This window comes from Adiantum capillus-veneris, chromosome 9, assembly GCF_014529385.1.
Source record: "Adiantum capillus-veneris isolate H3 chromosome 9, ASM1452938v2, whole genome shotgun sequence".
Classification (NCBI taxonomy): domain Eukaryota; kingdom Viridiplantae; phylum Streptophyta; class Polypodiopsida; order Polypodiales; family Pteridaceae; genus Adiantum; species Adiantum capillus-veneris.
This window is the reverse complement of record NC_140939.1, coordinates 152,542,652-152,570,578: the sequence shown is the minus strand read 5'-3', so window position 1 is coordinate 152,570,578 and position 27,927 is coordinate 152,542,652. Positions and strand designations below refer to the sequence as shown.

Genomic DNA, 27,927 nt, shown 5'->3' with positions numbered 1-27,927 from the left:
TTGAGGATGTATGCGGTGGGCTTGAAAAGTTGGCCACTCACAAAGCGGGAGATCTTCAAGGTATCAAGCCGAAGATGATCAAATGGATGGGAGATTTTACCCATGAGTGGATGTGTGATATGTTCAACCTTGCACTTCGACATGGTATGCCTTATGATTGGAGTACTAATTGGGTTAAGCCTTTGCATAAAGGAGGGGATGTAAAGAATGTAAGCAACTACCGGACTATAATGATTGGGTCTCTTATGGAAAATTTGTTTGGGTGCATAATGGAGATGAAATTGAGTGATTGGGCTGGAGAGAATGACAAGCGTGCAAAGGGACAAGCGGGTTTTCGTCGATGCCATAGCACCATTGATCATCTTGTCACTCTTCGTGTTCTCATGGAGGAAAGTCGGTTGAGAGGCAAGCGATTGTATTGTTGTTTTGTGGACTTTAAGAAAGCCTTTGATATGATTCCACGTAACAATTTGTGGAGAAGGATGGAAGAACTCCAAGTACCAAGTGAGTTTATGCTTGCAGTTTCTCGAATCTATGAGAAGGTGATTTGTCAATTGCGCATGGGAAGAGAAATTTCAGAAATTTTTGTAAGCACCATTGGGGTTAAACAAGGATGTCCATTTTCACCAACTCTCTTTGGTCTATGCATTGATCAATTGGAACAAATGGTACTTGACTTTATGCAAGAAGAAGGCATTGAAGAGGTCACTATTTGCAATGCGGTAATCATGCTTTTGTTGTATGCGGATGATGTAGTGCTTCTAGCACACACTTTAGAAGATGCACAAAAGCTTATGGTTGTCCTTGAGAACTTTTTCTTGCATAGTGGGCTGATTGTAAATGAATCCAAAACAAAGGTTATGCTTGTGAAAACCAACCATAAGGAGAAGCCATGCATTGTGTACAACAACGAGACACTTGAAGTTGTTGAGAGCTTTAAGTACCTTAGCCTTGAGGTTCCATCCAATCACAAGTGGCATGAATGTGCTATGCGTCGTTTGGAAGCAAGAAAGAGAGCATATTATGCATTTGAGAACATGTGTAATGCGGGAAACATCAAGTGTTGGGTTCTCAAGAAGTATCTTTTTGATGCATTGGTGACACCGGTTCTTCTTTATGGAGTTGAAGTGTCGGGCGGGAGCATCTAAGTCTACTTGGAAAGAGTTTGAGGATGTCCAAAAGTGTTTTCTTACAAACTTTCTCCAAGTTAAGACACAAACAACATATATGCTCCTACTTCTTGAGTCGGGATCTCTTCCAATTGAGGTTATGGGCATGGAAAGGGTTGTGGAGTACATGATAAAGATGCGTCAAAACCCCTCACATCGACTTCCTACAATTGCATGGGAAGCAAGCAAAAAAGTTCAAAAGACGCATAAAAGCAAGATCTTGAGCACGGGATGGATGCAAGACATAAAGAAGTGGTTTGGGAGATGGGATGCATTACACTTGCTACATGATGCTTCAATTGACTCTAAAGTGAATGAAGCTTTTCTACAACGCCAATGTATTACGGCTTGGGAGAAATCCGGTGGGTCACGCTTCATACATTACACCACCTATATTGCCCCCAACTACAAAACCATGTTCTTCGCTGAGAGAGGAAACCGTACTCACACTTACATGCTTGAGCCTATTCCCTTGTCCGCGATACGCACTATCGCAGCAATTCAGCTTAGCTCCCATTTCCTTCGATGCGAGATAGGGCGTTGGGGCAATGGAGAAGAGTCAAATCAATTGTTCACATTATGCTCACTGCAAGTTCGAGATTCTGAGTACCACACACTACTAGAGTGCTGAGCTTTTGATCACATCCGAACTTGCTTCTCTCACATTTTCAGCCATAACTTAGACCTACACACTTTCCTCTCCCAGACAAAGTGTGGGCTCTCCATTGCGACTCTCATCACTACAATTTTGGAGCATAGAGAGTCACTCATCAGCCATACACATACTACATCACATGTAACTTTGGTCCCATAGGTCATATTTTACCTCCGAGGATGATAATAAAATCTATCTATCTATGTCTCTCTCTCTCGTCTGCAGACTGAAGTTGCCCTCAAGGGAGAAGGCGCACAGGAGTTGAGGGGGGGCTGCTTGGAAGAAGGCACACAAACCACATGTCTAACTGGGCACACACAATTGCGCGCCTCCTATTCACAGCATGCCTTGTGACCATGCTACCTCAGATTACACCCACCGTTGGCTGCTAAATAGTTGGTGTGCAAGCTGCCAGCTGCGTTCTCTTGCTAGATGGTTGTGGGCGAGGCTGCAGGTGGAGGCTGTTGGGAAAGGCGTGATGTCCTCCTGTAGAAAGTAGAGGCCAGAGGGCATGCCGGGTGGGGGGAGGGAATCTCCAAATTATTGGGGTTGTTGTTAAAGCAGAGCCAGTAGGACCCAGTAAGTATTCTTTATGCATCCAATTCAAGGTGGTGAGAACCATATCTTAAATGTTTTATTATGTGCAATAATGCTTTAAATCACATTGACTTTATGCGACAATAGAAAGTGCGTAGAGAATTAAATGAACATAACAACTATAGAGCATAAATTTAAAAGACTACACGAGAGAGAGAGAGAGGGAGAGAGAGAGAGAGTAGAGTAAGAAACGGAGACTAAAAGAAAAAAAACAATCCACTTCCATTACTGTAAGTAGTCGTTGTAAGCATAACCTAATATTCGTCTCTAAAGAAGAAGTTTTTTGAAAGCCACTAAATCTTAACTAACAAAACAACTACAACTTCAAAATGACAGCCTTCGGGATGTTGCATTTGGTACTCGTAGAACCCATGGACCCACATAACGAATGCTCCTACCAAAACGACGGTGGCCCTCATACAGCGTGTATAATACAATCCTCCAATTCTCATATCTATCTCTATAAGAGTATTCTGCATTGGCCGGCAAGCAATCTTCGAGCTCGCGAACCCGTATGCGAGCTGAACCTGCATTACGATTCAAAGCCACACTGATATGAAAGTATCCTTGGAGTCCTTCGCAAAACTCATGCACTTCCATTAAAATGTTATTATGATAATAGTGATTCTTGCAAGCCAATTGGTTAATTACAATAAGTTCAATAACCAAAAAATATATAAAAAAGCATTGTGCTTCATTGATGTTCCTTACCTAACAACTTCAAAGCTTTCAATAATGTGTACTACATCATGCGTACTAAGGAGGCCTCTCCAACCAGGGGGATCTAAATGAGGAAATTGTTAGTTTGAACATCAAGCTGAAAATTTTACAAAGGATATACTTAGATCCTACCATAGATAAGAAATGGCGGATGATGAGCATCCAGCTAAATGTAGAAACTGTCCAATGCCTTCTTTGACATGGCATCTATAAATACAATATTTCAACCCCATTCAAGAAACATCATAACATCAGCTTTTCATGAAATCGAAGTGTATAAAGAATTGAATCAACATAGCAGCTAAAATATGTGATCCATATGTTGGTGTAAACTAAAAGAGTACACTATTAATACCATTGAAACTCTTAAATTTGTAACAAAATCTTAGTTCTCAATCACTTTAGACATGCATAAAGAGCCGCACAAATCTACTCGTTTATGTGCAATATTTTTCATGTTTTTTCATTACATTATATGGAAAATGTTGAAACAGAGGCCACACTTAGTTTTGAGATTTTGATGCCTTTTTTGAAAAGAAATAACTCCAAATGCAATACCAATAATCGTTCAAACACCGAAAGATTTTATTTATGATTTACATTGTCCACTCCATGCAAAATGTCAAAACTCTTAGGAGACAAACAAAGTAGTTAGTGGCAAAGGATGCTTTGGTGGAGTTCCAATTGGTAATATATAATAATATATAATAATTATAATAATAACATCCAAATTTCCTACACTATCATACATCGATGACCCTTTGTAAAAACAATCCCACAAACTCTATCGTCTTGTTTGAACCTTCCACAATTAGGATACATTATACATACTTTGTGGATATACATCACAACAGGGTCTCAATGGTCCTAATTGCAACCTTGAAGCTCACATAGCTAAGCATAGTTGTAATGATGGAATCCTATTGTCTAACAACATGCTACCTTGTGTCCCCAAGCCACAACGGTAGTACCTCATATTGTTTTGACAAAAATATCATCTCAACCAAGGACTTAAAACTTCTCAACCAGGGACTCAAAACTTAATTTAAGTATACTCTATGGCTTCATGCCATGTAGATCAAGCAACACAAGTATAAAACCAAACAAAACAACATGTTCACTAATTTATCCTACCAACAAATTTCAAATCAAGGTATGCTTTAGTACATCAAGACAGTGAATCAAATTAACACACAGAAGTACGTGCTTCAATTATTTCTAGTAGCCAAGGTTGAATGTTGCTATATGGCACGGCCATCAGAATATCGAGCCATCTTTGTCATCAATGCATTCAATCGATTCAGGTGGACCTTGAGCCGGGTTACCTCTCCTTCAAGAGCAAGGACCTGGTCTGTCATAAAATCTAATATCTAACCAACCCAAATGATTTTATCATATTAAATTGATCACTTAATGTGGGAGAATAAATGGGAACAAGTGTTAAGATATAGATATGTGCTTATAGATCTATCTCAACACGGGGCCAATAGTAAAGGGGCCCCAATGGGAGATGGTCTATCAAGAGCAAGGCTAACCAATGGAGCATAAGACCTTAGGGTTAGCTTCATTGAAGACCTCCAATAATGTGTGTAAAAGTCCTTTGACCTTAGGTAAGCTAGGGCTGAGCTTGAGGTGGGAACCCGGCCCAAGCTCAGCCCCAAGCTCAAGGTGCTTGTCGTGCTTGAGGTGCTTGTCCTGCTTGAGGTGCTTATCATGCTTGACGTGCTTCATTAAGATGCTTGAGGTGCTTGACTGGATCCATGCTTGAGGTTCTTGACTTGGTGCATGATTAAGGTGCTTGAGGTGCCTTGAGAAGCTTGCCTGAGATGCTTGTGGGAACACCCCCTACTTCAAGTGCTTAGCCATGCTTGGTGACTAAGGGGCTTGCTCATCCAAATTCAAAAAGATCCCTAGAAGGAGGGGGGCGAGCCTACAAGTGGGGGGGATGAGAGAGAGCACACACACACACACACACACACACACACACACACACACACACACACAAGGGAAGCCCCAGCTTGAAGAGGCAGCAAGGACACTTGTCAAGTTCCTCCCCATGTTGCCCTCATGGTGTGCCTGAAGCCTATTGGTTGGCCACCCAAGGGGTCCAATGATAATTTAGGATATTTAATTAATTGATTTTGCATTTATCAAGTCCTCTCTCTCAAAGGGGAAAGGGGGACACTTGTCAAAAGGCTACCCATGTTGCTTGTAATGGCTCCTGCTTGTGATTGGCTAGGCCTAGAGGGGTCCAATGAGCTTCAAGCATGAGCTACAAGGGGGGGTCGACCCAAGCAAGCTAGGGGGGTGCTTAGGGGGTATACTCACCCACACACACTCACAAACACTCTCATTGTGTACTATGCAAAGTGCAAGATCTCCCTCTCCTTCTCCAAGCAAGTAGAGGTTGAGAGCCTACACCAACACTCTTGGCTATGGAGTGCAAATCCATCCAAGAGCCATGCTTCAATGCTTGAGCTTGCCATCTATTTCTTCTTCATTATTATGCTATTATGTATGCTAGCACAAGAGTTATGATAAGTGAGGAACTAGCTCTTTCTCGTATGAAATGTTTCTTCTTCCTCTTTCCTGCTAGCTCTCTCCACCTTCGAAGGTGTTTGAGGTCTTGGGACTGAGTCTTGGTATAGTTAAAGCTTTCTTCAAGTTTAGGTTATGCTATGATGGTGATGCATGAAGCTTTCCATCTTCATTGCTTCACCTAGGTTACAAGGAACACATAGAATTTATTGTAACAAGTCTCTCTTTATGGAAGAAATCATAATACAAATGCCTATTGGAGGGGGGACCGGCTCCACATAAATCCGGTCCTCAACTGCTGTCATGTTCTCTAAATTCTCTCTCTTGCAAAAGTATTGTCCATGCCAAGTTAACTAATTGCTATAATTATGTTGCTATCTTCAATTATGTCTACCCGCTATGCTCACAAAATCATTTCTTGAAAGTACTCTCATTCAATTCCGCTACTCTCAAATTGAATAGGAAAATTCCATTACGTTGGTATCAGAGCATTTGGTTTCTCTTTTCTTGCTTAAGAAGAGAGGTCCTTAAGTAGCCTATGAATGGTTGATGTTGTTAATTATAATAGAGTAAGTGGAACTGGGATCTAATATCGGTTTTGTTGAGACCACTATGTGGGGGATGGTGCACACCTCGGGATCTTTGGACTTAATAATGGAGTCTTTCTAGACTTGCCTACGGTTTTACCATTATTGAGCCATAAGAAGTCCAAAAGGAGCTAACCCTTGGCAACTCTGCTATGTTAGACCTACTCCTCTACTCTCTATAATTAACCACTTTGAGCCGTGGGTGTAGATACTTAAGAGCCGATTTTCAAAGGCTAAGAGGAGTGGCAACTAAGGTTTTGTATTGCCAAAGCATACACTAAGTATAAACATAAATTTTGTTAACATGGCTGACAATAATCAAGATAGTAGAATGAACATTGATAGCTTTGATTTTGCACATGAAGGTGCTGATGATGATGCTCCCATGTTTGTGAATTATCTCGTCACTAGGTTGCAACAAGCTATGGGCAACCCTGTTTTGCAAGCCGAAGTTACTCAACAACTTCGTGATTATGGAATTTCCCTTCCTCTCCCAGAGGAGAGAGAGCTTAGGAGGCCTCTTGAAGAGACCCCCAAAAGAAGACTCTCTCCCATTCGAGAGGAGGAATCCAAAGAGAAAGAAAGCAATGACAGTCTAAGTTCTTCTGAAGATGTGGCTCCACGAAGACGGCGGTCTAGACGATCGCCTACTCCTCCCAAGAGGAAAAGAGCAACCTATAGTCCTTCTCCTCATCACTCTGAAAGGCAAGAGAGGAAACAAAGGAAGAAAAGGGCTAGGAAGAGGTCACCCTCTTCTCCTTCTTCTTCACCTTCCTCCTCTTCTGATGAAAGTTATGGCTACTCTCCTAGAGAATACAAGAGGGGAGGACATCGCAAATCATTTCCTGCATGGCGAAGGTCACAAAAGCTAAAGAAGTTCAAGGAGGGAGGAAAGAGTATCTCTTTTCTCACCTACGATGGCACCTTTGGTGCTACCGACAAAGTGTTGGCCTTCATCCAGCAATTTGATGCGGCCTTTGGGGACGAGGGCTTCACAGAGTCCTCCAAGCTACGCCATGTAGCTATGCACTTCCAAAAATCAGCTCGTCAATGGTGGGCTAGCCTTCGTGGCAATGGAGAAGCCCCAAAGACATGGAAAACTCTACGAGTTTCCATCATGAAGCAATTTCTTCCAAGCGATACTAAAGATAAAGTTCTTACCGAATGGCGCGGCTTGAAGCTTCTCTCTCATGAGTCTATCAACAAGTATGTAGACAAGTTTTGGGATTTACATCTCAAAGCTACTGTCTTTCAAAAGATAGACTTTGCCGAACAAAGACAACAATTCTGTGCAGGATTACCTGAAGAGATGGCCGAATACATCAACTCTCAACGGCCCGGTACTATTACCGAAGTAATTCACCACACCATGGTTGCTTCACACATCAATTTCCATCAAGGGGCTAGACGTAATGTCAAGCCCATGGAAAACAAAGATAAAAATGATGCAAAGGGGAAATCCAATGCTCAAAATAATTCCCAAGGCACTTCCAACAACAACAACAACAACAACAACAATCGGTCCAAGGAGAAGGGAGTTTACAAAGGTAAAAACAAACTCTCTCCTGAAGAGCTTGAAGCTTTTCGCAAGGACTATAAGTGTTTCAAGTGTGGAGAGCAAGGACATGGCTATCGTTCTTGCCCCAAGAAGAATACTCGCAATGAGACTCCTAGGGCTTCCACAATCGAAGCTCCAAAAGAGGATGGTCATTGCAAAGGATCATCACTTTACTATGCATGGGGAAAGGTAAGAGAGCATGATGCCTTCATCTTGTTTCACCCTGGCTCTACTCTCAACTTCATATCAATAGAGTTGGCCACCAAGTTGGGTATTCAAGCTTTTGAGATGGGAGATATAGTAATAGCTGATGCAGCTTTCAAGGGACAACAAGCCTCCGTTACTCCCTTGATTGGGAAGTTGAGGCTTCATGTCCAAAGCTATGTCGACAAAGAAGACTTCTTCATCTCTCCTCTCCAACATCAGGATGTTATCCTAGGGGCACCATCGTTTGATCGCATGGGTGCCAACATGAAGTTCCCTGAAAGGAGAATTTACTTCACCTACAGGGGAAAGAACATTTATATAGATGCTAGTGAGCGTGGTCGCACTATTCCACTTGTAAATCCTCTTTCTTTTGATAAATCAATGAAGAGCTCAGTTTCTGCGTACATGATTTATGTCAAAGAGTCTCTAAAAGCTAATAATGTTTCATCAAATGAAAATGATAGGAATCAAGAAGAGTTAGACTTGTCTATTTTTCTAAAAGGATTCCAAGATGTGTTCATCGATGATATCCCTATGGACCTACCTCCAAAACGAGGGGATGATGACCATCGTATTGAGATCCTTCCAGGAAGCTCACCGCCTAACAAACCGCCTTATCGAGTCTCACAAGCTCAACAAGAGGAGATTATGAGGCAAGTAGAGGAATTGGTAGACAAAGGGATGGTGAGGCCTAGTTCCTCTCCCTTTTGTTCTCCAGTCCTTTTAGTGCAAAAGAAAGATGGTACATACCGTATGTGTGTGGACTATCGAGCACTAAACCATATCACTGTCAAAAACAAATTTGTCGTGCCTTGGGTAGAAGATCTGTTTGATAAGCTATAAGGCTCTACCTACTTCAGTAGGATTGACCTTAAGAGTGGCTATCATCAAATAAGGATAGTGGATGAAGATATCCTAAAGACCGCATCTCGCACAACATTTGGTCTTTATGAATATCTAGTCATGCCTTTTGGCTTGACTAATGTACCAGCTACTTTCAATCGTCTCATGGAGAAATTTTTTAGACCATATCGTAAATTCACTGGAGTGTTCTTTGATGATATCATCATCTACTCCAAATCTTTGGAGGAACATAAGCAACATCTCCAAGTGATTTTTCAAGCCTTGAGGGAAAACAAACTTTTTCTCAACCAAAAGAAAAGTGAATTCTTCCTTCAAGAGATTCAATATCTAGGTCATATTATCTCTCACGATGGTATTCGTATGGATCCATCAAAGTTAGAGGTAATAAAATCATGGCCTAACCCAAGGAATCTACATGAGCTAAGAAGCTTTATTGGTATGTGTGCATACTATAGACGCTTCATAGAAAAATTCTCTCAAGTAGCAGGACCACTACACGACTTAACAAAGAAGAACGTTAAGTTTGTATGGACTGCTAAGGAGAAAAATGCTTTTGAAAAACTCAAAGAGAAGCTTACTTCCCAACCAGTCCTCGTGGTTCCGGATCTCTCAAAACCATTTGAGGTCCAATGTGATGCTTGTGGTGATTGCATTGGAGCGGTTTTGCTTCAAGAAGGGCATGCCATAGAGTATGAGAGCTGAAGGCTCAATAGTGATGAACGAGTCTTGGGCATTTATGAGAAAGAGATTTTAGTTGTTCTACCTGCCCTAGACACATCGAAGCACTACCTATTGGGCACTCCATTTATCCTACGAACCGACCACCAAAGTCTCAAGTATTTCATGACGCAAACCAAGTTTTCCGACAAACAAATGAGGTGGGCAAATTTTCTTTCGCAATTTAATTTCCATATTGCTCACATAGCTGGTAAGCACAATCAAGTTGCCGATGCACATTCACGACGACCAAAAGTTAATGCGGTGTCTATAGCTACTCACAATGATCTATCCTCTATGATAGATGAGTATGCTACTGACCCTGACTTTAAAGACATAATGTCAGCCCTTGCTTTGGGGAAGAAAGAGGAACCATTCACCTTGCAGGATGGTTATATTCTCCACGGCAATAGGCTATGTGTTACCCATGCCCTTCGTGAGAAGGTTATGTATGAATCCTATGCTCCTCCATATGCAGGGCATAGAGGTATTCAACCTACTCTTCGAGGAGTAGAGACGTATTTCTATTGGCCTACCCTGAAAGTGGACATACAAGAGTATGTTTCAAAATGTGTAGTATGCCAAAAGACCAAGTATGATAGAGGGAAGCAACCTGGATTACTCCAGCCATTGCCTATTCCAAATTCACCATGGGAGAGTATATCCATGGATTTCATCTTTGGATTACCCGAGTCTATCCATGGGAATACAGGAATATGGACAATAGTCGACAGGTGTAGCAAGCAAACACATTTTATTCCTGTCAAAAAGACTATTAAGGCACATCAAATGGCAACTCTCTTCATATCTCAGATTTTCAAGCACCATGCATTACCCACATCCATCGTGTCAGATAGAGATCCTAGAATGACCAGTAATTTCTGGAAAGGTCTCTTTGAAAATCTAGGAACAATATTGAATTTCTCTTCGGCCTATCACCCACAAATGGATGGCCAAAGTGAGATAGCCAATCTTACGATACTCGATCTACTCAAGACTTATGTTACCGAAGTAGATCAACGCTCACAATGGGAAAAGTATTTACCTCTAGTAGAGTATACCTACAATAATAATGTACATACTTCTATGGGGAAAGCACCTTTCGAGATCATAGAGGGAAGACCTAAAAGTCCCTTGCTACTCAAAGTACATGGGAAGATCTTCGCCGCCGATGAATATAGCCGTGACCTACAAGAATCTTTTCAAAAGATTAGGGAGGCTATAGCCTTCTCTCAACAAAGGCAAAAAGCTGCTGCTGATAAGCACAGAAGAGCCTTAATGTTCAAAGAAAATGATTGGGTCTTACTCAAGTTTCCTAAGGCTCGATTAAGGCAAACGACGGGCAAAAATCCTACGGGCCATCAAAAGTATTATGCTTAACTAGCAAAAAGATACTATGGTCCTTTCCAAATCTTAAAGCCCATCAATGAGATGGCTTATCAACTCAAGTTGCCCAACCATTGGCTTATACACAATGCCTTTCATGTAAGCCTACTTAAGCCCAATAAAGGAGAGCCACCAATTGAACCAATTATTGAAGACCCTCCCGAAGTTGAAGACCAAGAAGAGGTGCTACAACCCAAAGCTGTCCTTCGGCATGAAGACAAGGTACTACGACATGGTAAGATAATCCGATAGTATCTTATTAAGTTCAAAAATTATCCTTTTGAAGATGCTAAATGGATGCAAGGAATACAACTTAAGGATAGTATGAACCTTGTCAATACTTACAATGCTACCTTAGACTAAGCAAATGTACAAATTTCTTTTAAATGACTCATGTTTTTGTCTTATAAGACTAATCCTCTTTTTAATTGTGCACAAATTTAACTAGTATGCATGCTTAGAATCATGTTTGTGATGACGACGTCTCTCAAACACCAAGTAGAATTTGTCACTCTACTTTGGGAGAATGAAATGGACTAAAGAGCAAACATGCTTGCGGCAGCTATGTCTCCCAAGCACCAAATGGATTAGTCATCCATCTTGGAAACATGTCGTAGGGTAAAAAAAGGGATCCTCTACCCGCTAAGTACGATTGACTAATGACTAAGGCTTTATCTCTTCTACCTCATAGTCGAGGACGACTATGATTTCACGAGAGAGATAATGTCATAAAATCTAATATCTAACCAATCCAAATGATTTTCTCATATTAAATTGATCACTTAATGTGGGAGAATAAATGGGAACAAGTGTTAAGATATAGATATGTGCTTATAGATCTATCTCAACATGGGGCCAATAGTAAAGGGGCCCCAATGGGAGATGGTCTATCAAGAGCAAGGCTAACCAATGGAGCATAAGACCTTAGGGTTAGCTTCATTGAAGACCTCCAATAATGTGTGTAAAAGTCCTTTGACCTTAGGTAAGCTAGGGCTGAGCTTGAGGTGGGAACCCGGCCCAAGCTCAAGGTGCTTGTCGTGCTTGAGGTGCTTGTCCTGCTTAAGGCGCTTGATTAAGATGCTTGAGGTGCTTCACTGGATCCATGCTTGAGGTGCTTGACTTGGTGCATGACTAAGGTGCTTGAGGTGCCTTGAGAAGCTTGCCTCAGATGATTGTGGCAACACCCCCTACTTCAAGTGCTTAGTCATGCTTGATGACTAAGGGGCTTGCTCATCCAAAGTCAAAAAGATCCCTACAAGGAGGGGGGCCAGCCTACAAGGGGGGGGTGAGAGAGAACACACACACACACACACACACACACACACACACACACACACACACACACACACACAAGGGAAGCCCCAGCTTGAAGAGGCAGCAAGGACACTTGTCAAGTTCCTCCCCATGTTGCCCTCATGGTGTGCCTGAAGCCTATTGGTTGGCCACCCAAGGGGTCCAATGATAATTTAGGATATTTAATTAATTGATTTTGCATTTATCAAGTCCTCTCTCTCAAAGGGGAAAGGGGGACACTTGTCCCAAGGCTACCCATGTTGCTTGTAATGGCTCCTGCTTGTGATTGGATAGGCCTGGAGGGGTCCAATGAGCTTCAAGCATGAGCTACAAGGGGGGGTCGACCCAAGCAAGCTAGGGGGTTGCTTAGGGAGTATACTCACCCACACACACTCACAAACACTCTCATTGTGTACTATGCAAAGTGCAAGAGCTCCCTCTCCTTCTCCAAGCAAGTAGAGGTTGAGAGCCTACACCAACACTCTTGGCTATGGAGTGCAAATCCATCCAAGATCCATGCTTCAATGCTTGAGCCTGCCATCTATTTCTTCTTCATTACTATGCTATTATGTATGCTAGCACAAGAGTTATGATAAGTGAGGAACTAGCTCTTTCTCGTATGAAATGTTTCTTCTTCCTCTTCCCTACCCTCATTCCCTGCCAGCTGTCTCCACCTTCGAAGGTGTTTGAGGTCTTGGGACTGAGGCTTGGTATAGTTAAAGCTTTCTTCAAGTTTAGGTTATGCTATGATGGTGATGCATGAAGCTTTCCATCTTCATTGCTTCACCTAGGTCACAAGGAACACAAAGAATGTATTGTAACAAGTCTCTTTTTATGGGAGAAATCATAATACAAATGCCTATTGGAGGGGGGACCGGCTCCACATAAATCCGGTCCTCAACTTCTGTCATGTTCTCTAAATTCTCTCTCTTGCAAAAGTATTGTCCATGTCAAGTTAACTAATTGCTATAATTATGTTGCTATCTTCAATTATGTCTACCCGCTATGCTCACAAAATCATTTCTTGAAAGTACTCTCATTAAATTCCGCTACTCTCAAATTGAATAGGCAAATTCCATTACATGGTCCTTCATTGCATCAATTTGGATCTGGATTTCCCTATTGGGCATGTCTGAGCTTTTCATTGATTCAAATTGTTGCTCCATGCACACCAACATGTTGAATTGGTTCTCCTCAACCTAGTCGATTCCTCCATGGAAGCGTTGTACACATAAACGCACCTCATTGCGAAGGTCTACAATGTGTTGGCAATTCGCTTGCTGAGTCACGTCTAAAACTGCTTCCAAGTGTTGTTCAAAGTCCAACTGCCTAGACTCACTACGGGTAAAGAAGTCCCTTAATGCAGCCATGAGTTCGTGATTCCCATCATTTACCATAGGATTAACAGAAGAGGATCCCACACATCGAGCACTTCTCTTTGCCGCTCAAACATTGGCAAACCTTGGAGGAGTAGACTCAATACCATCAGACTCAGTCTCAATGATGGCATTGTCATTAGTGTTCTCCATAGGTGTACCATTAAAAAGTACATCACAATGCTTATAAAGCTGAATTATGTGTCAACTACCACAAAGGAAGCAATCCCTTGCACAATAATACGAACATAACATCTTATCATACAAAAAAAACATAATCTACACCAAGCAAAAGAGGTGAAAGTTCAGGAAAAGACACAAAGAGACTTTAGAGTTTTCTTCATGCAATATGCATGATTTTCTCTCTTCCTTATTGCACACCTCTCTCTCTCTCTCTCTCTCTCTCTCTCTCTCTCTCTCTCTCACACACACACACACACACACACACACACACACACACACACACTCTCAACATAGAAACCTATATATCCTCTCACAAATGTGAGGATCAATGCATAGAATTGTTATGCTTAAACAACGATCTCCAAGATATGAACCTAATATATTGGATCCCTCAAACTCAAATAGAAAGTGGAGAACTCTACTGCATAGAATTACAAAGTCATAATAAACACCAAGACATTTAGAAATGTATCCATACCTTCAAAGAAAATTGCCTAAAATGGATCACAAACATGGCAAAGTTGTTGATATGTTTGTCATAGAAACAAACACAATCAAGGACACTATTGTGCCACAAATGATCTAAGAGGAAACATTAATGTAGCTTGTTTCATCATGCAATTGGCAATCAGCTTGGAGTTTCTCAATTCCTAAATTAAGGGCCGTTTTTCCATCCCAAGGTTGATTATCTCCTGGATTAACAAACAAAAGTAGTAAAAAGGGAGACTTTTTTTTGGAATAATACAATCAAAGCTCCAAACACAACGACTTACACGTACCAGTTATTGTAGCTATGTATGGTATTGCCAAACATGCAAGTTGTTTAGGCAAGTAGATTTGGTAGATCAACTCAGCAAACCTAGAACTCTGGAGGTACTCCCAATCATTGGGAATAGAGTATCCTTCATATCTAGCAAACCATTGAGCATCATCTTCATCTTGGGAAGACACACACTCCTTCCTCACCGAGTAGACACCGTACTCAACGTCGGAGGAGTATGCCAAAATACGCAATATGAAAATATTGATAGATGGCAACTTCCTAAGGTTCGTAACACACAAGGAAACAAAAAAACCATGAGACTTACTTTATGCAAAGGGAATTCCTAATTTCAAGCAGACAAACCTGGTCTTGTAGTGCTTGCGGATGGTCCTAACAATTTTTTCGTGTGGCAAAGGCGCACACCAAAAATGTGGCTCTGATTAAAATAATGGAAAAAAAATCAAGGTCCCAAAGATAACACAATAAGTCTCCACATAATGTCTTAATGGTGGACAAAAACATACCAGGATGTGGATGATCTTCCACATTTAATAGAAAGGACACCTCATAGATGTAAGAAACTGATCCATGATCTTTTTACCCAAAAGGAAACCAAAATTTAGACAATGTTATGGAGAGAGGTAGAAAATTAATTCATAAAATATTCTATGATTTGAAACATATACAAAGAAGAAGACAATGATGAGAAGGATTGGAGCCTTCCTATGGCATTGATTACTATCTCATGGTATTGTTACTGCAATTGTTTTGTAAATTACATCAACATCATGTAAATTATTTATCATCATATAGAAAGAAGGATTGGAACCTTCATATAGCATTGTTTAATATCTCTTGGTACACAATGTTTGTTGCTAGTGCAGTTGTTTTGTTTACATCAACGTCACGTAGGAGAATCTTCACTCTCGAGGCTGAACATGCACGTGACAATGCAACATACAATTGTCCATGAGTGAAGACCGGTTTCACCAGGTATAGGCACAACATGGCAATGCTTTGGCCCTGTGACTTATTTATCGTCATACAAAAAGCCAATCTAACTGAAAATTGTCTCCGTCTAAGAACAAATGGCAACTTTGTACCAGAATGCACAAAACATATTCGAGAGATGAAAACCCGAGTGCCAACCCATGTACCTGTAATAACTTCTGCCTCCAAAACTCTTGCATGAAATTCCTTGCACACCAAGCGTGTCCCATTACATAGACCTCCATTTCGATCAATGTTCCGTAGTAGAATTATTGGGGCATTCATCTTCAACTCCAAGCAATGTGTTGGAAATCCACCACCCAAGGTGAGACTATTTAAAAACTCCACAGAGTATAAGAAAGGATCTTGCATCGAGTTTTCCACCACAAAGTTAGCACTAAAGCATTGCACAACATCACCTTTCATTGTGTACAGGGCCTTAGCATTGAGAATATCAACTTCAGAGTTTTTTGGAGCGAGAATGGCCCGCTCTTTGAAGTATTCTGCATAGACCACATCTTTATCAATTTCTGAATAGATGCAACCTATCAAATCATCCAGTGAAGATGAAGAAAGAACCATGTGACGGGGGATTTCTATCATCTGTTCATCACTGATTTTCAGAGTCCCATTTCCTACATCCATAAGCCATTCTCTGTAGGTAGAATTTGCAACATCACCACCTCCCACACGCATGTTATGTGCCAATTTAAGGATCTTCACATGATTCCATAAGTGCGATCGACAAAGTGTAGCATCAAAAATGTGAGCACGCGCTCCCTGGAACACCACTGGTAAGATTTGTCTGAAATCTCCCCCAAGAAGCAACACTTTTCCACCAAATGGATTTCTTGAGCACATGATATCCTGCAAAGACTTGTCCAACGCTTCGAAGGCATATCGATGCATCATAGGAGCCTCATCCCACACAATCAACTTGCACATTCTAAGCAATTCAGAAAGTTGACCCTGAACAGGGATATTGCATGTGCTGCAACTATCAAGGTCCAAGGGTATCTTGAATCTAGAATGTGCAGTGCGTCAATTTCGCAATAGCAATGCTGAAATACCAGAATATGTTGTGGCCAATGCAACTTCTCCTTCTCCACGCACGCGCGACAACAAACAATTATACAAATAAGTTTTCCCAGTCCCTCCAGGGCCATCTAGGAAAAAAATAGCCCCACCGTCAATAGTCAATCCATGCAAGACTGCCTCAAAAGCAATTCTTTGGTCTTCATTTAGAGTCTGCTCCATTTCACGTGACACGGATAGTTCTTGTACCGTGTCAAGGCATTGCTCTTGGAAAAGAAAGCTATTTTCATCACGTGTCACAAAGCGCTCATCAGGCATTGAATTCCGGGAAATTCAGCTAGACTTCGTCCAAACTTTGTCCAAAGGTACCAAGAATGTTATGCAAATCTCTCAACACATACCCTTCAGCAACTTTTGTACATCCATCTAACGACTCATATCTCATCTCCAACATGTGTTGGTAGTCCTCAGACAAAAAACATCGAAATCTTTCCCACAAGAGATGAGGGGAGGAGGGTTCACAAAATAGTAGAATGGTTACAAACAAATGTCTCAATTGCAAGCCTGTATGTGTACTGCAAGCTTCCTCCATGCATCCGAACCATTCCCCATCATCTTCCAAGATACCCCTTGCAATGCATGCTGCCTTGAATGTTGGAAACAATACACCATTTGCGGAGCGTAGATCCTCAAATGATTTACATCCTTTACGAATAGTTAGAAGCAAACGAACATAATATAGTTCACCTGCAGAGGGCTGCACAAAATACATCCGCCCGATAGTGTCCCCACGACGTCTCTTTGTCCATTTTTTCGAACCCGAATTCCACACCCACTTTTGAGGAAAATCAATGTACAAACTATCATTTGCATCAGGATTCTCCAAGTTGCATGTGAACCACTCTGTCAAAGTGGTCTTCTCTGCATTTTCCCTTTGCAAGACATCATTAAGTCTATCATTATCTTGAAAAGTCACCATTTGACCAGTCGGAACATGCACACTCAATCTCTGAACAACTGGTGCGTCATTGTGCAAAGGATATTGAAAATTTCTCAAGCAAGCCTCAGATGCAGATACATAGCGGCCATCTGTGTACATGTCTATCTCATCAATGTTCTCCCTTTGTGCATCACGTACCGATGTCGAGAATCTTACAGTTGCCCTATCATGCCCCTTGTAGATGTACTTATAAACATACTTCACAGCTGAAATTGTAGAGCATACCTCAACATTGATATGCGCATTAAATAATTTTGACAAAATAGTATTATTTGGCACAACCCATCGGTTATCAATAGTAGAACCCCTAACCTTGGCAGTGAAGCCATTGTTTCGTCGCACATAAATGGGGTAGCCATTATTATCCATGGTTGTTTTCTCACAAAATGAACGTGGATATTATCTAATACACCGGCCATCAACCATGCAAGGAGATGAACTATTGAACTCACCACATGGTCCATGAATGTTACAACTAACAATGATATCATGGAGCACTGGAAATCGTTTTTTATCTGGCAGCTCTCCACAAACCATCTTGTCATAGTCAAATGTTGATTGAGGCTTACATCGAGGATCTAAAATAAATAATGTATGAGAATGTGGAAAGCCTCTCTTTTGGAACTCCACGACATACATGTAAGACACCACTTTCCCAAAGATATCTTTCTTTAAGATATATTTCATCATGCTCGAGTGTTTCAAGAAGAAAACCCTGTCCTAGAAGTAGTGCCTCATTTATTTATGGCCATTTAGGGTTACATATGAATGTGATAAATAGGTTTGGCTTTCCCTTTGCACTCACAATTGTCATTGCATCTTGATACAATTGGTACATGTGCCAAGGGCCGCCTATAAAAGATGAGGGTAAGACAATTCTTCGACCTACAGATTGTCCAAGTACAGCATCACTTCCAGACAAATGCACCATGTCAGCCAGCCCTGAATACAATTCTGCCCTCAACGTCTTCTGATTTGTACGGACCCATGCAAGACGACATTCCTCAATGGCACAATATGCATCAACCATAAATTGTTGAAGTAAACGACCCCCACGAAGCAAGCATGACTCCGTATCAGTACGAACCTGTAGTCGATATGCATAGTACTCTTTTTGAGTGATCGACACATTGTCGACTAGCCAAGGCATCTAACGGTCCATGTACATGAGCATAAGGAAGATTGATATACCATCCATCTTCTCCACGTGGAAAGAGAAGAACATACAATAGTGGCATGTATGACCTGTGTAGATTTGAAATCCTTTGCAGCCTTCCATTTTGACAATGTATCACAATGTCTCGATGGCGAGTTGTTTGTACATCCCCTTGACCCGACATAATTGCAGCAACCTCATTGCCAACAGGTATCAAGTACTACCTCGAAGTATTTCTATTCTCACAAATTGTCATTTTGATCTCCACCCCAGGACTGTCACGTAACATTCTACCAACATTGTAGAAGGCATTCGAATATGGATTACATGATCGCCTCATCATTGATAATGCTTCAAGAGTCGACAAATTCAAACCATCCAAGGAACTCATACGATTCCGAACCTCATGCTCAGTATCATATACATATATCTGAGCAAATTTTGGCACCCCTGCTTCGTGTGGTACCAAAGAACCAATTCGATGCTACACACCGCCATGTACACGAAAGCAATATGCACCATACCTACCCATCAATGTCTCATCAATGGTAGCTCCAACAGACGCAAATGCCATCACACTATTGTAACTCCTGATGTTTTTTCTGAAGGATCTACTCATACCATCACTGTTATTGAGTAGCCTCTCCAATACATCTAGAGATCTTGCAAGAGGAAAGAGGGATACTTTTCCACCTTTGCAACAATATTTTCCCATTGATGGTGTATCTTCCTTCTTCATTTCACACGGCCAAAGACGTGCACCACAAAACTCACAGAAGGAGGACATGGTTCTTGTATGATCTATAGGCAATGATACATGTATCAATGGTAGCATGGAAGAGTGAACACCTCGTATACAGGGATAAGCATGTAGAATGCAAGCAATTCCTCCAAGTAATGTGTCATGGACATACGGGACTTGTTCCTCATTTTGAGCGTTTATGAAAGGGCAAATGTGTCCACCATGTTGGTGGCGCTGCTCTCTTATGTGGGAGGTACGTTGCCTTGCCCGTTGTCGACGATATCTTCTTGTCGCATCCAAACACAAAAGAGTGTGTTGTCTTCGTCCTTGTCCTTGCATGACTGTTTGCAAAGGGACTCGTGGAATTGTAACATCACCATGGATAGAACCAACCACAAATGTGGAGGGACTCCTACCATGACCATGGTCATTTGTCAAGCATGGCAAGGCATTACTAGTCAAGTATACCGTACGCTTATAGCGAGTTGGCGTCGATAATTTCGTGCAACCTTTTGGCGTGCACACACATGAGAGGAATGACTTGGAGATTCACAAAGACAAAGGAATGTGTCCCTTGTCCTCATAAATTCTTCTGTCAAGCAACAAAGAAAACACTAAGCTCATAATGAGTGCATAAGTTTTAGCAGTGCAATATGTATAATCAATTTAGACATCATGGCAACATGATAGAACGTAGGTGTAGTAGTCCAAATGGCCCCGAAGTCTATGGTGCAAAGGTGTAGAGAGGTAGGTCGTGGTCAAATATAGTGGAGGTTTGCCCTAATTTATTGTGCCCTATGTCTTCAATGCTTTGAGAAAAAGCATTGTCACCCTGAAAGATCGGTTTAGTGTATTATTGCCTAACAAATTTTAATATGGGAAATTACCAAAATACCCCTCTAATTTGTCGAAATTCCCACTTATGAATTTCGAGATCCACCTCTAAAATTTTACCTGAAGGCGATAGCACCCACGAAAGGTGATAGCACCCGTGTTTTGGACGAAAGTATCTTAACTTTAGTGCAATCCCAGCTACGAATCTTGAGTTTTATCTCTAAATTTCACCCCAAGGTGATATAATGCATGAAACTTAAAGGAATTTAATGTAAAATAATCTCCAAATATAGCGAAGGGTTACCTTGATTGATCGTGTCCTTCGTCATCAGTGCTTTGAGAAAAAGCATTGTTGCTCTGAAAGATCGATTTAGTGTAATCCCACCTTACAAATTATAATATTTACCTTGAGATTTTAATTTTCACCTTGAGAACACCATAAGGTGATAGCACGCATGAAACTCTCTAATGTGAACATCTCCAAATATAGCAAAGGGTTGCCCTATTTCATTGTGTACTTCCTCATTATTGCTTTGGGAAAAAACATTGTCACCCTAAAAGATCGATTTAGTGGAAATTCCTGAAATACCCCTCAAATTTCAAAAATACCCTTGTATCCATTTTGGTAATTTTCTTCAAGATTTCCTAGTCTTAATTCCTCTTTGACAATTGAGATCGGTTTTTGAGTGCTTAGTATGTAAAAAATATGTTAAAAAATTGGCACAAATTAGCTCGCATAAGAAGGGTTTTATGTCTAAAAATAAAGAATCTCCAAAGCGTACATGACCAACTCAAATTCTAGTTTTAGCAGCTTGTATGATAGACAATCAGTCTTCTTATGAAAAGCTACAAAAAAACAATCGTTGGAGAAATTTACTCTCAACCAGGGGTATTTTGGTTGGAAAATTTTAAGGACATTTTGGGAATTTATAACAAAATATTGGGGATATTTTGGAAATTTTCTTAAAGATTTCCTAGTCTTAATTCCTTTTTGACAACTAAGATCCGTTTTTGAGTGCTTAACATGTAATTTGGCACAAATTACCTCGCAGAAGAAGGCAATTATTAGAGGGGTGTTTTGGGGATATTTTGCAAATTTTCTTCAAGATTTCCTAGTCTTAATTCCTTTTTGACAACTGAGATCCGTTTTTAAGTGCTTAGCATGTAATTGGGCACAAATTACCTCGCAGAAGAAGGGGATTATGACTCAAATTCTAGTTTTATCATCTTGTATGATAGACAATTATTCTTTCTTTCTATGAAAAGCTATAAATTTTCTAATTTTAGGAGAAATTCACTCTCACAACCGAGGGTATTTTGGGAATATCCACATATTAGAGGGGTGCTTTGAGGATATTTTGCAAATTTTCTTCAAGATGTCCTATTCTTAATTCCTTTTTGACAACTGAGATCCGTTTTTGAGTGCTTAGCATGTAATTTGGCGCAAATTACCGAGCGCAGAAGAAGGCAATTATGACTCAAATTCTAGTTTTAGCATCTTGTATGATAGATTGACAGACAATTAGTCTTCTTCCTATGAAAAGCTACAAATTTTCTATTTTTTGGAGAAATTCAGTCTCACAACCGGGGGGTATTTTGGGAATTTTGGAAATTTGAGGGGCATTTTGGGAATATCCACATATTAGAGGGGTGTTTTGGTAATTTTCCCTTTTCGTGTTGACCTTAAGAACACCGTAAGGTGATCGCACGCACGAAACGCTAAGGAAAATGCAATGGCAAAAAGACCGGGTTTAGAGCAATCGCAAACACAAAAGGCAAAGAAAAATGCATCCAGAAAACCTCAAAATCTAACTTGAGGGTTCGTCGCCCTAAATCCACTCACTCCTGCCACCATCGCTTGTCGCTTGCCTTTGTCTTCGCCGCTCGCGAAGTCCCTCCCCACCTCTCTCCCTCTGTCTCTCTCTCTCAAGCACTCGACCTGCATCATAGTCTTAATTCTTTTTTCACAATTGAGATCTGTTTTGGAGTGCTTAGCATGTAATTTTGGGAGAAATTCACTCTCATAACCAGGGAGTTTTTGAAATTTTCACAAATCAAAGGGGTGTTTGGACCTTAAGAACACCATAATTAAGAAATGAAAAGGCACAAATTACCGGGCAAAAGAAAACAATGATGACTTTTCATTTTGACTTTAAGAATTTAAAAGGCACCAAATACCTAGTCTACTATGGAAACCTATTTTGAAAATTTTGAGGGGCATTTTGGAAATGTCCACAAATCAAAGGGGTGTTTTGGCAATTTGCCCTTTTAAACGGCAAGCGAATGCAAACGCAAACAGAAATGCAAACATAAATATTACATCGAGAAAACCTTAAAGTTTAAGGTGAGCATCGTCGTTTGTCCCGCCTCCCACGCTTGCCGCTTGCGGATGCTAACCGCTTGGCGATTGCCGATACTAATTGCTCGCCGCTTGCCTTCGCTAGTCGCTTGCCGCTCGTCTTTGCGACTTGTCTTCGTCACTTGCCTTCACCACTTGCCGATTGGAATGGCAAGGAGTCCCTCCCCACCTCTCTCTCTCTCTCTCTCTCTCTCTCTCTAGCAAGCACTCGAACTCAAAGTCTCTACCTGCTATGGACCTTGACGACTCTCTATGAGTATAGAAAGAGTCCTAAAGGCTTAGATTATCTTTTTGTAGTTGCACACACAGAACCTGGATGTTTAAACTGCACAGAGAGAGAGAGAGAGAGAGAGGGAGAGAGAGTTGCGCTACTTGAGTTTTGTGTGTGTGTGTGTGTGTGTGTGTGTGTGTGTGAGAGAGAGAGAGAGAGAGAGAGAGAGAGAGAGAGAGAGAGAGAAAGAGAGCCCATCCGCACAGAGCCCTCAGAAAAACTCTCGTAGCCTGCAATAAGGTTCAAACACCATTGAGTCGTAACCTCCACATGGCTGTGTGTGTGTGTGAGAGAGAGCGAGAGGGGGTTAGGGCTTCGTCCAAACTTGCTCAGGGGAGAGTCCTAGAGTTAAGACGCAGAGGTGGTTTGAAGGCGGAATGCAAGGACACACAGGAGCTGCATGAGGATGTCGACTGTAGCCGGCAGAGGCCCGCTTGGGGGAGGTTGCAAGGGCCACCCCTATATTGGGATGGGATGGCAAGTGAATTAAAGCTCCTGCAGGCGCCGTGACTCCAGCAGCTCAGCGCGCAGCTTGTGTGTGTGTGTGTGTGTGTGTGTGTGTGTGTGAGAGAGAGAGAGAGAGAGAGAGAGAGAGAGAGCTCAGACCTAGCTATCTTGCAACTGTGAGAAAGAGAGAGAGCGAGAGGCCCTGCGACAGATCAGGCCCGGTTGGGGGAGGTGATCCTTCCTGCGGACTGTCAAGGCCCTGCAAGACAGAGGCCCGGCTCTTTCCTGCGAGACAGAGGCCTGGTTGGCGGAAAGACGGAAGTTGCAAGGGCCAAGCCCTATGAGATGGAATGGGATCATGGGAGGTGACAGGTCTGCAGCGCACCTCAACCTTGGCTCAGACCTTCGCGCACCTCGACCTTGACAGCTCCTACAGGTCTCTTCGCTCAGACCTTGGCTGCAGCGTAATTTTTTTAGGGTGCTGCGTTTTTTGAGGATGAGGAAGGAAGGAGGAGAGATTGACACGTGGAGTGTCTCTCCTTCCTCAAAAAAATTACGCTGCATAAGTATAGTATAGATATGATAGATTGACAGACAATTAGTCTTCTTCCTATGAAAAGCTACAAATTTTCTATTTTTTGGAGAAATTCAGTCTCACAACCGGGGGGTATTTTGGGAATTTTGGAAATTTGAGGGGCATTTTGGGAATATCCACATATTAGAGGGGTGTTTTGGTAATTTTCCCTTTTCATGTTGACCTTAAGAACACCGTAAGGTGATCGCACGCACGAAACGCTAAGGAAAATGCAATGGCAAAAAGACCGGGTTTAGAGCAATCGCAAACACAAAAGGCAAAGAAAAATGCATCCAGAAAACCTCAAAATCTAACTTGAGGGTTCGTCGCCCTAAATCCACTCACTCCTGCCACCATCGCTTGTCGCTTGCCTTTGTCTTCGCCGCTCGCGAAGTCCCTCCCCACCTCTCTCCCTCTGTCTCTCTCTCTCTCAAGCACTCGACCTGCATCATAGTCTTAATTCCTTTTGACAATTGAGATCCGTTTTGGAGTGCTTAGCATGTAATTTTGGGAGAAATTCACTCTCATAACCAGGGGTATTTTGGGAGTTTTGGAAATTTTCACAAATCAGAGGGGTGTTTGAACCTTAAGAACACCATAATTAAGAAATGAAAAGGCACAAATTACCCTGCAGAAGAAGACAATGATGACTTTTCATTTTGACTTTAAGAATGGAAAAGGCACAAACTACCTAGTAGGTGAAAATTTTGAGGGGCATTTTGGAAATTTCCACAAATCAAAGGGGTGTTTTGGTAATTTGCCATTTTCAACGGCAAGCATTTTAAACGGCAAGCAAACGCAAACGCAAATAGAAATGTGAACGCAAATATTGCATCGTGAAAACCTTCAAGTTTAAGGTGAGCGTCGTTGTTCGTCCCGTCTTCCACGCTTGCCGCTTGCCGATGCTAATCGCTTGCCGTTTGCCGATACTAATCGCTTGCCGCTTGCCTTCGCTAGTCGCTTGCCGATTGTCTTTGCGACTCGTCTTCGTCACTTGCCTTCACCACTTGCCGACTGGAATGGCAAGGAGTCCCTCCCCACCTCTCGCTCCCTCTCTCTCTCTCTCTCTCTCTCTCTCTCTAGCAAGCACTTGAACTCAAAGTCTCTACCTGCTATGGACCTTGACGACTCTCTATGAGTATAGAAAGAGTCGTAAAGGCTTAGATTATCCTTTTGTAGTTGCGCACACAGAACCTGGATGTTTAAACTGCACACACACACACACACACACACACACACACACACACACATAGAGAGAGAGAGAGAGAGTTGCGCTACTTCAGTTTTGCGTGTGTGTGTGTGTGTGTGTGTGTGTGTGTGTGTGTGTGTGTGTGTGAGAGAGAGAGAGAGAGAGAGAGAGAGAGAGAGAGAAAGTGAGCCCATCCGCAAAAAGCCCTTAGAAAAACTACCGTAACCTGCAATAAGGTTCAAACACCATTGAGTCGTAACCTCCACATTGCTGTCTGTGTGTGTGAGAGAGAGAGAGGGGGGGTTAGGGCTTCGTCCAACCTTGCTCAGGGGAGAGTCCTAGAGTTAAGACGCAGAGGTGGTTTGAAGGCGGCATGCAAGGACACACAGGAGTTGCATGAGGATGTCGACTACAGCCGGCAGAGGCCCGCTTGGGGGAGGTTGCAAGGGCCAAGCCCTATATTGGGATGGGATGGCAAGTGAATAAAAGCTCCTGCAAGCACCGTGACTCCAGCAGCTCAGCGCGCAGCTTCTGTGTGTGTGTGTGTGTGTGTGTGTGTGTGTGTGTGTGTGTGAGAGAGAGAGAGAGAGAGAGAGAGAGAGAGAGAGCTCAGAGCTAGCTATCTTGCAATTGTGTGAGAGAGAGAGAGAGAGCGAGAGGCCCTGCGACAGATCAGGCCCGGTTGGGGGAGGTGCTCCTTCTTGCGGACTGTCGAAGCCCTGCGCAACAGAGGCCCGGTTCTTTCCTGCGAGACAGAGGCTTGGTTGGCGGATTGGCCGAAGTTGCAAGGGCCAAGCCCTATGAGATGGGATGGGATCATGGGAGGTGACAGCTCTGCAGTGCGCCTCGACCTTGGCTCAGACCTTCGCGCGCCCGACCTTGACAACTCCTGCAAGTCTCTTCGCTCAGACCTTGGCTGCAGCGTAATTTTTTTAGGGTGCTGCGTTTTTTGAGGATGAGGAAGGAAGGAGGAGAGATTGACACGTGGAGTGTCTCTCCTTCCTCAAAAAAATTACGCTGCGTAAGTATAGTATAGAAGGTGATGAAATCACATGGCTTGCTTTAACAGATACACCTATGACAAACCCAAACCCCCCCACCCCCCCCCCCCCCAACCAACAAACCAACAAAACAACAAACACACCCCTCATTTTTTATATCATAAATTGGTGCTGCTAATCCAGGTTTTTGAGCGTACTCTACTAACTGGTTTTCGAATATTTCAGTTCCTTTGGTGAAACCTGTTAAAAATATATATCTCTCTCTCTCTCACACACACACACACATACACACACATCTTGGTCTCCCTTGTATAATCCTACGGCATCTCTCTCTCTCTCTCTCTCTCTCTCTCTCTCTCTCTCTCACACACACACACACACACACACACACATTCAACAGTTAGGCACCTGACTGCGTGGCATTAGCCTTAGCAGCATGCTTGAACCATCACTTGTATTTCGCTTTGCCTTCTTGGCTGCTCATCATGGTTTCCGAGGGTTCCTCTCTGCTACCTTCATACTTGGTAAAGCTTTCAAATGTAGATGGCTATAACTCTGTCAGTAGGTGATGTAGCTAGCATCTCTCTCTCTTCTCCCATGTCGAGGGTCAACGACAATGTATCTCTCTCTCTCTCTCTCTCTCTCTCTCAAGGCCACGACTGTTCGGCTTTCATTTGTATCTCTGTTCGCCTCACGGCCACTCTTCGCAATTTTTGTGTGATGGGTTGTTGGCCTCCCCTTCCACCACGTGGCATGCCGGAATCCTTGCCTGCTTAATAGATAGTATAGATTCTAAATTAGAGTCCTTCTCATTGTTTAATTCTCACACAATGTTTGAACTTCACAAGTTTCCGCGCAGGTTGGTATTCCATTTCCTCAGACGATACCTAGCTAGATATGACAAGTTTGTGTTGAAATGGACTTTTTTGACATGAATTCTCTAAGACTTGTTGTAATTAGCCCTATAACGATGATAAATGTTGACCATACGAAGCTTTTGTACATCCCACAAATATGAAAGGCAATCTTGGCTAAAACTCAAAAGGGACAGTCTCCACTATATCATGCATGCACTTTTGGTGGGCCAAAAAGGATTGATTCTCTATTGACAACATCCTTTTTGTGAGTAGAAGGGAGTACCCATTTCTTATAATGGGAATCAACAAAGATCTCTCACTTGAATTCAACAGCAAAAGGGAAGGCCATGAAGTTGAGGGTATGCATGGAGTGGAAAGAGATGCCCAAGAGACGAAGCATGTGGACACAAGGGGAGGCTCAAATGCATTGTCACACAAAAAGAGCGGGGTAACATGGTACTCTGGAGGGCACAACTCAAGAAAGCAAATTTTCTTTTAACTTGCAAGCTGCTACTCACATCAACGACTACGTTGTGACATCGGGTCGTTCAAACTTGCGCTACTGTAGGACATTATGATGGAATTTTAGACAGTAAATTGAGCTAACAAATGGAATCTAGGGAGATTCTTGCTAATTCATATCTCTCTCTCTCTCACTCCCATTTTCTCACAAAATAATGTTGAGGTGACATGCTTGGAGCATTCGTATTACTTCATCGTTATTTGTTGCAACAATGCTCCAGACAAACTTGGTTTTGAGCCCTTCATTTCAAGGCTAGGGTGACATGCTTGGAATGAATCACATGATTAATATCCCTATTGGTTGCTACTCGGTCGATTTGTCTATTAAAGCGAATCT

General features: G+C 42.1%; 1 long non-coding RNA gene across 1 annotated transcript; it reads right to left on the bottom strand.

The window, feature by feature from the left end:
* Positions 1-2,630: 2,630 nt before the first annotated feature.
* Positions 2,631-27,176, bottom strand: LOC147451407 (uncharacterized). The gene is made up of 4 exons (XR_015189222.1): positions 26,620-27,176; positions 3,274-3,348; positions 3,133-3,205; positions 2,631-2,948 (listed from the first exon to the last, which is right to left on the bottom strand). It is a non-coding gene; the product is annotated as an uncharacterized LOC147451407 (long non-coding RNA).
* Between the last annotated feature and the right edge of the window lie 751 nt (positions 27,177-27,927).